The sequence below is a fragment of the Triticum aestivum genome, chromosome 5A (genome assembly GCF_018294505.1).
Source record: "Triticum aestivum cultivar Chinese Spring chromosome 5A, IWGSC CS RefSeq v2.1, whole genome shotgun sequence".
In the NCBI taxonomy this organism is placed as follows: domain Eukaryota; kingdom Viridiplantae; phylum Streptophyta; class Magnoliopsida; order Poales; family Poaceae; genus Triticum; species Triticum aestivum.
Genome location: NC_057806.1, coordinates 312,295,108 through 312,309,427, shown reverse-complemented (window position 1 = coordinate 312,309,427; position 14,320 = coordinate 312,295,108).

Here is a 14,320-nt window from a genome sequence, read left to right as displayed (position 1 = left end):
TCCTCCCCATCGGTCTCCTGCGCACCTCGCCATCCAACGTCGTGCCGCTGCGTCCCGAGGTCGTTGCCGTCACGTCCTCGCCGGACCGCCCCGTCCCCGCCTCTCCTTCGCCGGTCCTCCCTGCGCCTCACCGCCCTCTTCTCGCCAACGAGGGGTGAGCTCCCCGTCGACCCCCTCCTTCCCCCCCTCCGAACGCTACGCCTCATGCCGTCCCGTCGCCACGCCCGCCTCTGCGTGGTCGCGCCCCGTCGCGGCTCCCGCACGCCCGCGCGTGCCCTGGGCGTGCCTCGCCCGCTGCGCCCACGCTCACACACTCACCCGCCGCTGCCAAACCTCGTCGCCGGCCGTGTTTCTGGCCACCCCAGCACCGGCGACTCATGCCTCTGGATGCAGCACCCTCCCAGCTGCCTGTAGCACCTCTCTATGCGGCAACCGATCGCCGGAGACAAGTGACCGGTCATCGTCGGCGTGCTCTGCCATCGCCGTCGTTTAGTGCCAACATGGACGTCATTAACCTAGTGCTAATTGGCCTCTATGCCACTAACATGTGGGGCCCACGTCGCTAAATAACCTGTGCAAACAAAATGAACTCTGTTTAACTAATGACCCACTGATAGGTTGGCCCCACCTACTAATTAACTTAACTAAAAATAGTTAATTAGTGGATTAGCTAATCTAATTAATCAAATCACACTGGCTGGTGGACCCCCCCCCCCAAATCTATATTACCTTAACTAGCTAATTAAAACTCATGTTAATAAAACACCCTATGACACCTGGGTCCCACTCCCTTGTTGACTGGTCAACATTGACCTTTGACTTGTTGACTGCTGATGTCATGCTGACGTCATGCTGACGTCAGCAAGCACTATTCTGGATAATGTTAGTTTAAATTAATTAAATAAATTCTAAAAAATGATTTAAAACTTTAGAAAATCATATAAAATAAATAGTAGCTCGGATGAAAATGTTTTGTACATGAAAGTTGATCAGAACGACGAGACGAATCCGGATACGCAACCCGTTCGTCCGCCACACATCCCTAGCATAGCAAATACGCAACTTTCCCCCTCCGTTCCACCTATTCTAAAATGCAAAACACCGGGAATACTTTACCGGATGTTTCCCCCCCTTCACCAGTATCACCTCCTACCACATTAGGTCACCTCTAGCACAACGTATTGCCGCTTCTTGCTTTTTGTTACATTTGATTGCTCTATTATTTATCGTGTTCCCCCTCCGTTACTTCTTTCCGGTAGACCCTGAGGCCGATGCCGGTACCCCTGTGATTGACTACATCGACGACCCCTCCTTCTTGTCTGAGCAACCAGGCAAGCCCCCCCCCTTGATCACCAGATATCGCCTACTCTTCTTTATACTGCTTGCATTAGAGTAGTGTAGCATGTTACTGCTTTCCGTTATTCCTATCCTGATGCATAGCCTGTCCTTGCTACTATTGTTGTTACCATTACCTGCTATCCTACTGCTTAGTATAGGATGCTAGTGTTCCATCAGTGGCCCTACACTCTTGTCCGTCTGCCATGCTATACTACTGGGCCGTGATCACTTCGGGAGGTGATCACGGGCATATACAATTTACTTTACATAGTTACCTTACCTGTGATACTGTTCGTAGATGGGGGCTGAAGGGGCAAGTGGCTCCATCCCGGTAGAGGTGGGCCTGGGTTCCCGACGGCCCCCGACTGTTACTTTGAGGCGGGGCGACAGGGCATGTTGAGACCACCTAGGAGAGAGGTGGGCCTGGCCCTGGTCGGCGTTCGCGGACACTTAACACGCTTAACGAGATCTGGGTATTTGATCTGAGTCTGGCCATTTGGTCTATACGCACTAACCATCTACGCGGGAGTAGTTATGGGTATCCCGGCATCGTGGTATCAGCTGAAGCCTTCGTGATGTCAGCGACTGAGTGGCGCGCGCCGGATTGGACCGTAAGCCTGCTCTTGTATTAAGGGGGCTAGTTCTGCTTCCGGCCGCGTTCGCAACGTGCAGGTGTGCTATGGGCGATGGGCCCAGACCCCTGTGCGCTTAGGTTTAGACCGGCGTGCTGACCTCTCTGTTGTGCCTAGGTGGGGCTGCGACGTGTTGATCTTCCACGGCCGGGCATGACCCAGGAAAGTGTGTCCGACCAAATGGGATCAAGCGTGTTGGGGTATGTGGTGCACCCCTGCAGGGAAGTTAATCTATTCGAATAGCCGTGATCTTCGGTAACAGGACGACTTGGAGTTGTACCTTGACCTTATGACAACTAGAACCGGATACTTAATAAAACACACCCTTCCAAGTGCCAGATACAACCGGTGGTCGCTCTCTCACAGGGCGACGAGGGGAGGATCATCGGTTAGGATTGTGCTATGCGATGCTACTTGGAGGACTTCAGTCTAATCTCTTCTACATGCCGCAAGACGGCGGCTGCCAGAAGCGTAGTCTTCGAAAGGACTAGCTATCCCCCTCTTATTCCGGCATTCTGCAGTTCAGTCCACATATGATAGTCTTATTCCATTTGATACCAATGCATACATATGTAGTGTAGCTCCTTGCTTGCGAGTACTTTGGATGAGTACTCACGGTTGCTTTCTCCCTCTTTTCCCCTATCCCTTTTACCTGGTTGTCGCAACCAGATGTTGGAGCCCAGGAGCCAGACGCCACCTTCGGCGATGACTCCTACTACACCGGAGGTGCCTACTACTACGTGTTGCCCGCTGACGACGACCAGGAGTAGTTTAGGAGGATCCCAGGCAGGAGGCCTGCGCCTCTTTCGATCTGTATCCCAGTTTGTGCTAGCCTTCTTAAGGCAAACTTGTTTAACTTATGTCTGTACTCAGATATTGTTGCTTCCGCTGACTCGTCTATGATCGAGATCTTGTATTCGAGCCCTCGAGGCCCCTGGCTTGTAATATGATGCTTGTATGACTTATTTTATTTGTAGAGTTGTGTTGTGATATCTTCCCGTGAGTCCTTGATCTTGATCGTACACATTTGCGTGCATGATTAGTGTACGGTCAAATTGGGGGCGTCACACAAGATCTTTGTTGCCAAGAATGGATCCTTTCTAGAGAAATAGTTTCTCTCGAAAGAAGTAAGTGAGAGGAAAGTAGAACTTGATTAGGTACTGCCTCTCAAAACGGAGAGTAGCGTAGCTCAGGGAGATGTTTCTGTGGTGCCTGAACCGACTAGAGAGGAAGTTAATGATGATGATCATGAAAGTTCGGATCAAGTTGCTACTGGATTTCGTAGGTCCAGAAGGACACGTTCCGCACCAGAGTGGTACAACAACCCTATCCTATAAATCATGTTGTTAGACAACGGTGAACCTTCAAACTATGAAGAAGCGATGGCGGGCCTGGATTCCAACAAATGTCTTGAGGCCATGAAATCCAAGATAGGATCCATGTATGAAAACAAAGTATGGACTTTGACAGACTTGCCTGATGATCGGCAAGCCATAGAGAATAAATGGATCTTTAAGAAGAAGACTGACGCGGATGGTAATGTGACCATCTATAAGGCTCGGTTTGTCGCTAAGGGTTACCGACAAGTTCAAGGGGTTGACTATGATGAGACCTTCTCACCCATAGCGAAGCTAAAGTCCGTCCGAATCATGTTAGCAATTGTCGCATTCTACATTATGAAATATTACAAATGGACGTCAAAACGACATTCCTTAATGGTTTCCTTAAGGAAGAATTGTATATGATGCAGCCGGAAGGTTTTGCCTATCCTAAGAATGCTGACAAGGTATGCAAGCTCCAGCGCTCCATCTATGGGCCGGTGCAAGCATCCCGGAGTTGGAACATTCGCTTTGATGAAATGATCAAAGCGTTTGGGTTTATGCAGACTTATGGAGAAGCCTGTGTTTACAAGAAAGTGAGTGGGACCTCTGTAGCATTTCTCATATTATATGTGGATGACATACTATTTATGGGAAATGATATAGAACTTTTGGAAAGCATAAAGGCCTACTTGAATAAGTGTTTTTCAATGAAGGACCTTGGAGAAGTTGCTTACATATTAGGCATCAAGATCTATAGAGATAGATTGGGACGCCTCATTGGTCTTTCGCAAAGCACGTACCTTGACAAGATATTGAAGAAGTTCAATATGGATCAGTCCAAGAAGGGGTTCTTGCCTGTATTGCAAGGTGTGAGATTGAGCACGGCTCAATGCCCGACCTCGGCAGAAGATAGAGAAAAGACGAGTGTCATCCCCTATGCCTCAGCCATAGGCTCTCTTATGTATGCCATGCTATGTACCAAACCTGATGGGAACCTTGTCGTAAATTTGGTAGGGAGGTACCAAAGTGATCCCGGTATGGAACACTGGACAGCGGTCAAGAATATCCTGAAGTACCTGAAAAGGACTACGGATATGTTTCTCGTTTATGGAGGTGACGAAGAGCTCGTCATAAAGGGTTACGTCGATGCTAGCTTCGACACAGATCTGGATGACTCCAAGTCACAAACCGGATACGTGTATATTTTGAATGGTGGGGCAGTCCGCTGGTGCAGTTGCAAGCAAAGCATTGTGGTGGGATCTACAAGTGAAGCGGAGTACATAGCTGCCTCAGAGGCAGCACGGGAAGCAGTGTGGATGAAGGAGTTCATCACCGACCTAGGAGTCATTCCCAATGCGTCGGACCCGATGACTCTCTTCTGTGACAACACTGGAGCTATTGCCCTTGCCAAGGAGCCCAAGTTTCACAAGAAGATCAGGCATATCAAGCATCGCTTCAACTCCATTCGTGAATATATTCTAGATGGAGACATAGATATTTGTAAAGTGCATATGGATCTCAATGTCGCAGATCCGTTGACTAAACCCATTCCACGAGCAAAACATGATCAACACCAGAACTCTATGGGTGTTCGATTCATCACAATGTAACTAAATTATTGACTCTAGTGCAAGTGGGAGACTATTGGAAATATGCCCTAGAGGCAATAATAAAGTGGTTATTATTATATTTCCTTGTTCATGATAATTGTCTATTATTAATGCTATAATTGTATTAACCGGAAACCGTAATACATGTGTGAATACATAGATCACAACATGTCCCTGATGAGCCTCTAGTTGACTAGCTCGTTGATCAATAGATGGTTGTAGTTTCCTGACCATGGACATTGGATGTCGTTGATAACGGGATCACATCATTAGAAAAATGATGTGATGGACAATACCCAATCCTAAGCATAGCACAAGATCGTGTAGTTCGTATGCTAGAGCTTTTCTAATGTCAAGTATCGTTTCCTTAGACCATGTGATTGTGCAACTCCCGGATACCGTAGGAGTGCTTTGGGTGTATCAAACGTCACAACGTAACTGGGTGACTATAAATGTGCACTACGGGTATCTCCAAAAGTGTCTGTTGGGTTGGCACGAATCGAGACTGGGATTTGTCACTCCGTATGATGGAGAGGTATCTCTGGGCCCACTCGGTAATGCATCATCATAATGAGCTCAATGTGACTAAGGAGTTGGTCACGGGATCATGCGTTATGGAACGAGTAAAGAGACTTGCCGGTAACGAGATTGAACGAGGTATGGGGGTACCGACGATCAAATCTCGGGCAAGTAACATACCGATGGACAAAGGGAATTGTATACGGGATTGATTGAATCCCCGACATCGTGGTTCATCCGATGAGATCATCGTGGAACATGTGGGAGCCAACATGGGTATCCAGATCCTGCTGTTGGTTATTGGCCGGAGAGATGTCTCGGTCATGTCTACATGGTTCCGAACTCGTAGGGTCTACACACTTAAGGTTTGGTGACGCTAGAGTTGTTATGGGAAATTGTATGTGGTTACTGAAGGTTGTTCGGAGTCTTGGATGAGATCCCGGATGTCAGGAGGAGTTCCAGAATGGTTCGGAGGTGAAGATTTATATATGGGAAGTCCAGTTTCAGTCGCCGGAATAGTTTCGGGGGTTATCGGTATTGTACCGGGACCACCGAAAGGTGTCCAGGGGTCCACCAGGTGGGGCCACCTGCCCCGGGGGACTTAATGGGATGAATATGGTAGGGAACCAGCCCCTCTTGGGCTCGTGTGCCCCCCAAGGGCCCAAGGCGCCTAGGGTTGGAAACCCTAGGGGGAGGGGGCGCCTCCCACCTTGCTTGGGGGGCAAGTCTCCCCCTGGCCACCCCCCTCTAGATGCATCTATGGGGGCCAGCCCCCTCTCCCCTTCACCCTATAAATATAGGGGGGTTGGAGGGCAGCCGCATCCCCTTCCCTGACGCATCCCCTCCCTCCTCCTCCGTACTGCTTAGCGAAGCTCTGCCGGAGAACCACGCGCTCCACCACCACGCCGTTGTGCTGCCGGAGTTCTCCCTCAACTTCTCCTCTCCCCTTGCTGGATCAAGAAGGAGGAGACGTCCCCGAGCTGTACGTGTGTTGAACGCAGAGGCGCCGTCCGTTCGACGCTTGATCAGATCTTCTGCGATTTGAATCGTCGCGAGTGCGACTCCATCAACCACATTCTTGTAACGCTTCTGCTTAGCGATCTTCAAGGGTATGAAGATGCACTCCCTCTCTCTCCTTGCTAGCATCTCCTAGATTGATCTTGGCGACACATAGGAAAATTTTGAATTATTACTACATTCCCCAACTCCAGGGTTGCAGTCTCCAGGTGTTTTTCAAGCGGTTGTACCGCTGCCCTCGGGCGGTTGTACCGCCTGGTGCTTGGAAAACTCCAGGTCTACGGCTCGGTGGTTGTACCGGCCCACTACCGCCCTACCACCAGACTGCGCTCTGTCGTGGAGCGGTTCTTGGGTGGTGGTGGACCAGTTGGTCCGCTCAACTAGTTTTGAGTAGAACTACCGGTGTCCGGAGCGGCTGTACCACTCGTGACTTGCCACCACCCGTGCTCGGTCCTGGCGGTTGCACCGGTGCAACTATCGTCTCAACTACCGCTCGGGGGTGACTCCTCTCTGTTTTAAAGCGGTGGCGGTGCAGTTGTTCCGGTCACTCATTTCAACCTGTACTACCACCCGCGCCACCGGTTGTTCCGCTCTGTATGGTTTCTATAGGGTTCCCGTGTTTTTTGGTTGTACCGGTACTCTCAGCGGTTGTACTGCTCCTGTGTTTTCTGCAACATAACGGGCAGATTCGTGGGGTCCTATGAAAGGGGATCTTCTTCCTCAATGGACCTTATCTCTTGAGATCGTGTTCTTCCTCATTGTTGACCTTCTTCGAGCTTGCTATCTCTCAATCCATCCATGGATTCTTGCTAGTTTTTTTTTGGGGGGAGAGGAGATCTAGATCCACATTTCCACCAATCACTTTCTCCTCTATGTGAGGGGAACCCCTTGTTCTTCCTCTCATTTTCCTCCATAGCTTTCGTTGCTTTGGTGGGATTTTGGAGTGAGGGACTTGGCATTCTATGTGCCCTTGCCATTGCATTAGTTGCATCGGTCTGAGTTCTCCACGGTGATACGTCGAAGTGTAGTTGAGTAGCCTATTACTCTTGGGTGCATGGTACCCTAGAGCTTGTTCCTCTTGGGTGCTTGGGCGCCCTAGACGGTTAATGGTGCCTCAGAGCTTAATCATTGTGGTGGAAAGCTCCGGGCAAGCGTCGAGGTCTCCAATTAGGTTGTGGAGATCGCCCCGAGCAATTTGTACAGGTTCCAGTGACCGCCACCAAGGGTTGCCAAAGTGTACGGGTTCGGTGACTGCCCCAAGGGTTGCCATTTGTATGGGTTCGGTGACCGCCCTCAAGGGCCCCTTAGTGGAATCATGACATCTTGCATTGTGCGAGGGCGCAAGGAGATTGCGGTGTCCCTAGCTAGTGGCTTCTTGGGGAGCATTGTGCCTCCACACCGCTCCAAACGGAGATTAACATCCACAAGGGTGTGAACTTCGGGATACATCTTCGTCTCCACGTCGCTCGGTTATCTCTTATCCGAGCCCTTGCTATCACTTAGTTGTTTATCTTGCTTATGTTTATCTTGCTTAGTATAAGTTGTTGGTGCACATAGGTGAGCCTAGTTTTTTTAGGTTTTGTGCTTGGCAAATTAAATGCTAGTTTTATTCCGCATTCGTTCAAGCCTAAACCGTAATTATTTTAAAGCGCCTATTCACCCACCCTCTAGGCGACATCCACGATCTTTCACCACTGAAACCCTAGCCCCCATCTCGCGTGATCCTCTCCCTTTGCCCCACCGCCCCCACCTCTCTTGCTCCAATTCGAGCTTGCACGGTCACCGCTGTCTCGCCCTTGTTGATGCGGCCACTGACCTCTTCGGCATGCGTAAGAACGTCCTGGAGGTTCGTTGTGCTCGTCCGCGTTCGTTCCAGGCATCGGAGAAAGGAGGGGAGCTGCGTATCCATCGCCATTCACATCGTCTTCTCTGCTTCGGCCTATGAATGTCGTCGTTGTCGATCTACACTACCATGACCTCCCCGGCCTCCCCGAGCACGCCGCCAGACCCGCGATAAGGCCCTTCACCGATTCGCCCTGTTTCCCCTTCGATTCCATCGCCGTAGATATCGTGCGTCGCAGTCGTCCGAGCTCGCGCTCACCACAGCCACCACTGCTCCCGGCCAGCTCGCACGCGCTCGCCCATGCTTGGCCAGGCCCTGCCTCGCGTGGTCGTGCCCGGCTGGGCCTCCTCCGCCTGTTGCCGCTCATCACCGCCTGCTACTTGTGTTGCGCTGATACTACTGCTAGCGCCGCTTCCGCTGCTGATGCCTCCTGCTGCTACCGCCTGCCGCCTTTGCTCGCCACTGCTGCCCTGCGCCAGCCTCTAGCGGCAGCCATGGCCGCCGTGTGCTTTGCGCTCGCGCCCGTGCATGCCTTGCCTGGATGGCCAATTAGGCCACTGCCCAATTGGGTCAGCCCCCTTTAATTAGGGACTAACCATGTTTAGAGTTAACCCCCCATAAGTCTATGGCATGTGGGACCCCTGTTAAATTAAAATAGATAATTAAAACAAGTTAACTAAATAGTGTATGACAGCTGGGTCCCACTGAACCTTTGACTAGTCAAACATGGACCAGTCAACTACTGACTGGGCAGTTGACGGGCCCCACAGGTCAGCCTTTGTGGCTATACAGCCATTAGGTACACATAGAAATTACTATATAAATCGAATTAAGTATAATTCCAGAAATCCAGGAAATCCATTTAAACTTTGGGAAATCATATAAATTAAACCCTAAATCAGATGAAAATAATTTATATATGAAAAATGATAAAAAAAACAAGACGAATCCGAATATGCCATTCGCATACCTGTCACATTTCTCTAACAATGTAAACATGAAGCCTTCCCCTCTGGTTTGTCTGTCCGATAACTTCCTAAAGCCAGGAAAACATTCCCAAATATTTTCCTGCTCCGTCTGTAACGCTTAGCACTGCATCAGGTCACCCTAGCACATCATATTGCCATGTCATACATCATGCTGCATCTGTGTGCTTTATATTTACTGTTTCTTCCCCCCTCTTTTTCTCTGGTAGACCCCGAGATTGACGTTTGATGTCGCTTGAAGCTACGTCGGTATTTCCCCAAAGAGGAAGGGATGATGCAGCACATCGGCAGTAGGTATTTCCCTCAGATATGAAACCAAGGTTATCGAACCAGTAGGAGAACCAAGCAACACAATGTAAACAACCCCTGCACACAGATAACAATCACTCGCAACCTAACGTGTTAAAGGGGTTGTCAATCCCTTTCGGGTAACGGCGCCAGAAACGATGTGCAGACGGGAGAAAGTTGTAATAGATTGAATAAATAGATCGCAAATAACATAAAGTGCAGCAAAGTATTTTCGTATTTTTGGTCTAATAGATCTGAAAATAAATGCAAGGAAAAAGTATATCGCAAAGGCAAATATATGAGAAAGAGACCCGGGGGTCGTAGGTTTCACTAGTGGCTTCTCTCGAAAAAAATAGCAAACGGTGGTTGAACCAATTACTATTGGGCAACTGATAGAACTTCGAATACACATGACGATATCCAGGCAATGATCATTATATAGGCATCACGTCCAAGATTAGTAGACCGACTTCTGCCTGCATCTACTACTATTACTCCACACATCGACCGCTATCCAGCATGCATCTAGTGTATTAAGTTCATGGAAAAATGGAGTAATGCAATAAGAACGATGACATGATGTAGACAAGATCTATCTATGTAGAGATAGACCCCATCGTTTTATCCTTAGTAGCAATGATACATACATGTCGGTTCCCTTTCTGTCACTGGGATCAAGCACGGTAAGATCGAACCCACTACAAAGCACCTCTTCCCATTGCAAGATAAATAGATCAAGTTGGCCAAACAAAACCCAAATATCAGAGAAGAAATACGAGGCTATAAGAGATCATGCATAAAAGAGATCAAAGAAACTCAAATACTTTCATGGATATAAAAAGATAGATCTGACCATAAACTCAAAGTTCATCGATCCCAACAAACACACCGCAAAAGAGCTACATCATATGGATCTCCAAGAGACCATTGTATTGATAATTCAGAGAGAGAGATGAATTCATGTAGCTACTAACTATGGACCCGAAGGTCTACAAAGAACTACTCACGCATCATCGGAGAGGCACCAATGGAGGTGGTGAACCCCATCCGAGATGGTGTCTAGATTGGATCTGGTGGTTCTGGACTCTACGACGGCTGGATGAATATTTCGTCGACTTTCCTAGGGTTTTGGGAATATTGGGGTATTTATAGAGCAAAGAGGCGGTCCGAGGGCACCCGAGGTGGGCACAACCCACCAGGGCGTGCCTGGGCCTCCTGGCGTGCCCTGGTGGGTTGTGCCCTCCACGAGGCACCCCCCAGGCGCATCCAGGGCCCATTATGTAACTTCTGGTCCAAAAAAATCTCCGTAAAGTTTCGTTGTGTTTGGATTTGTAGGATCTAGAAGTAGATGTGTCTAGAGGGGGGGGGGTGATTAGACACTTAGTGCTAAAGTTGCAATTTTTAGGCCTTTTTGGTTTGAGTGGAGTTTTAGGCACAATTTCAACATACACAATACATATCAAGCAAGCATGCAAAGAGTATATGAGCAGCAGAATGTAAAGCATGCAACTTGCAAGAATGTAAGGGGAAGGGTTTGGAGAATTCAAATGCAATTGGAGACACGAATGTTTTTCCCGTGGTTCGGATAGGTGGTGCTATCCTACATCCACGTTGATGGAGACTTCAACCCACGAAGGGTAACGGTTGTGCGAGTCCACGGAGGGCTCCACCCACGAAGGGTAATGGTTGCGCGAGTCCACGGAGGGCTCCACCCACGAAGGGTCCACGAAGAAGCAACCACCCACGAAGGGTCCACGAAGAAGCAACCTTGTCTATCCCACCATGGCCATCGCCCACGAAGGACTTGCCTCACTAGCGGTAGATCTTCACGAAGTAGGCGATCTCCTTGCCCTTACAAACTCCTTGGTTCAACTCCACAATCTTGTAGGAGGCTCCCAAGTAACACCTAGCCAATCTAGGAGACACCACTCTCCAAGAAGTAACAAATGGTGTGTAGGTAATGAACTCCTTGCTCTTGTGCTTCAAATGATAGTCTCCCCAACACTCAACTCTCTCTCATAGGATTTGGATCTGGTGGAAAGAAGGTTTGAGTGGAAAGCAACTTGGGGAAAGCTAGAGATCAAGATTCATATGGTAGAATGGAATATCTTGGCCTCAACACATGAGTAGGTAGTTCTCTCTCAGAAATAGGATGCTGGAAGTGTAGGCTTAGTCTGATGGCTCTCTCCACGAATGAAGAGGAGGTGGAGGGGTATATATAGCCTCCACACAAAATCCAACCGTTACACACGATTTACCAATCTCGGTGGGACCGAATCAACAAACTCGGTCAGACCGAAATAGGAAACCTAGTGACCGTTAGAGATTTTTGGTGGGACCGACTGGATCAACTCGGTGGGACCGATGTGCTAGGGTTAGGGTAAATCCAAAACTCGGTTTGACCGATTACTCAAACTCGATGGGACCGATTTGGGTAATAAGTGAAACAGAGAGTTGGCCAAGCAAACTCGGTGGGGCCGATTGCATATCTCGGTGGGACCGAAAATATTGCAGTAGGTAACAGAGAGTGTGCAAGCCCATCTCGGTGAGACCGAGATCCCATCGATGAGATCGAACTGATTAGGGTTTCTGGCAGTGGCTATGACAGGTGAAACTCGGTGGCGCCGGATAGGAATAATCGGTAGGTCCGAGTTCGGCTTTGGTTTTAGGTCATATGTGGAAGTGGGAAAGTAGCTGAGGATTTTGGAGCATATCATTAAGCACATGAAGCAAGAGGCTCATTAAGCAACACCTCATCCCTCCTTGATAGTATTGGCTTTTCCTATGGACTCAATGTGATCTTGGATCACTAAAATGTAAAATGAAGAGTCTTGAGCTTGAAGCTTTAGCCAATCCTTTGTCCTTAGCATCTTGAAGGAGTTCCCACAACCTTTAGTCCATGCCACTCCATTGTTGAACTTATCTGAAACATGCTAGATAGAAATGTTAGTCCAACAAGAGATATGTTGTCATCAATTATCAAAACCACCTAGGGAGCACTTGTGCTTTCAATCTCCCCCTTTTTGGTAATTGATGGCAACATACATCAAAGCTTTAGATAAAGATATAAAGAACAGCAAGTAAAGCTTTGGAAGGACATGTAACAAGCATAGGCTCCCCCTACATGTATGCACTCATGTAAATATGAAATATAGAGGCATGTGAGAGCATAACCATGACAGAGTAGGCAATGTGTTACATGTATCTTGGCCATATGCATCAGAGCAAAAGATTATCAAGGAAAATACCTTCATGCTCATGAGTCCTTCTTGCAAACAGTATGTACATAAGCAAGAACTCCTCATACTCATGATTTTGATGCATATACTTACCTTGTGGTCTTGAGTTGGCTTAGGATGGAATGAACCTGCACAAACAAAGTTAGATAACACAGGTACATCCACTAGCCAGAGCAAACAAAAGAAACCACAAGAATACCAAGACTGGGATGACATGTAGAGAGTGAGTACAAGGTACCACATTGGATTCAACATGTCCCCAAGAATAAAGATATGCAGTGAATTTGACTGATTTCTTTCCCTTAGGTGTCTTGCTCCCCCAGAATCTTACATGGGATATTGGGAGAAGATAAGGAACAACAAATCAGAGCTGAAAGATACAAATGAACATGTCTTTCCCCCTAAAAAGACATGTGACATCTCTCCTCTTGAACATCAAGCATAAAGCATCTGGGATCCTTGAGTATTCTCTCCCCCTGGAAGTCTCTCTCTCCCCCTTAATACTTCCTCTCTTGTATGTTTGGTCCTTGAGACTTTTTCTCTCCCTTGATGTGATCTCTCTCTCCTACAAGCTTTGATGTGATCTCTCTCTCCCCCTTTGACATCAATTTCCAAGAAGGGCTTTCTGGAATCCGTCGTATAGGTTTGGTCCTTGAGACTCAGCACAAAGCAATGGATAAAACTGTGATGCTTGTAAAGGACAAGATTCATTGAGTAGAGCTGGATCAGAAGAAATATAGAACAAGTGGCAAACTGTTTTTCCTGTTGCGAAGTCAGTGGTACCGAGTGGTATGTTTCGGTGGCACCGAAAAGATTCGGTTGGACCGAAAATTACAAGTCGGTGAAACCGAGTTCACACAGAGAAAAACACTAGTCACCTCAGCTCACTAGACATGTAGGATCTCACAAAGATTTGCAATGAATTACCTGAAGGATTTGCAAGGAATTAAATGCAGAAAATGCAGAACATAAACAGAAAGAAAAGAGAAGAGACTGAAAAATCTAGATGGAGTTTCTTTTTGTTTTTGAAAAAGAGAAAGAAACTAAACATGCATGAGATACACACAAAAAGAACACAAGAGAACTTCATCTAGAGTTGGGCGGTGACATAGTCACCTATGTTAGAGTATATTGACTTAGGAGTCAAGTGAGAACACTTGATCATAGGTCATACTCATCGTTTAAGCTCAAAATGGGGTTACCATTTTTCGTTTAAGCATCTTGATGTATTCACATCTTGTTGAGTTGCTTTGACTCATGTCTTGGAGTAAAGCTTCTCTAAGATGGAATAACATACCTTGGGTGGTGGTGTGGTTCTTGCTTATGTAGTTGAACTTGTGTGGGTGCTCAAGGTTGATGTAGCTCATCAAGAGTTGAGAGTACCACTTGGAGTTTGAGTTCATCTACCTACATGGGTTAGTTCTTGCAAGGAAGAGCACTTGTGTATCCAAAAATGACAATCATGAAGCTCAACATAGAATTTGTCAAAGGATATGTTTGAATGGTTTTGTGCTTCCTTGTCTTCA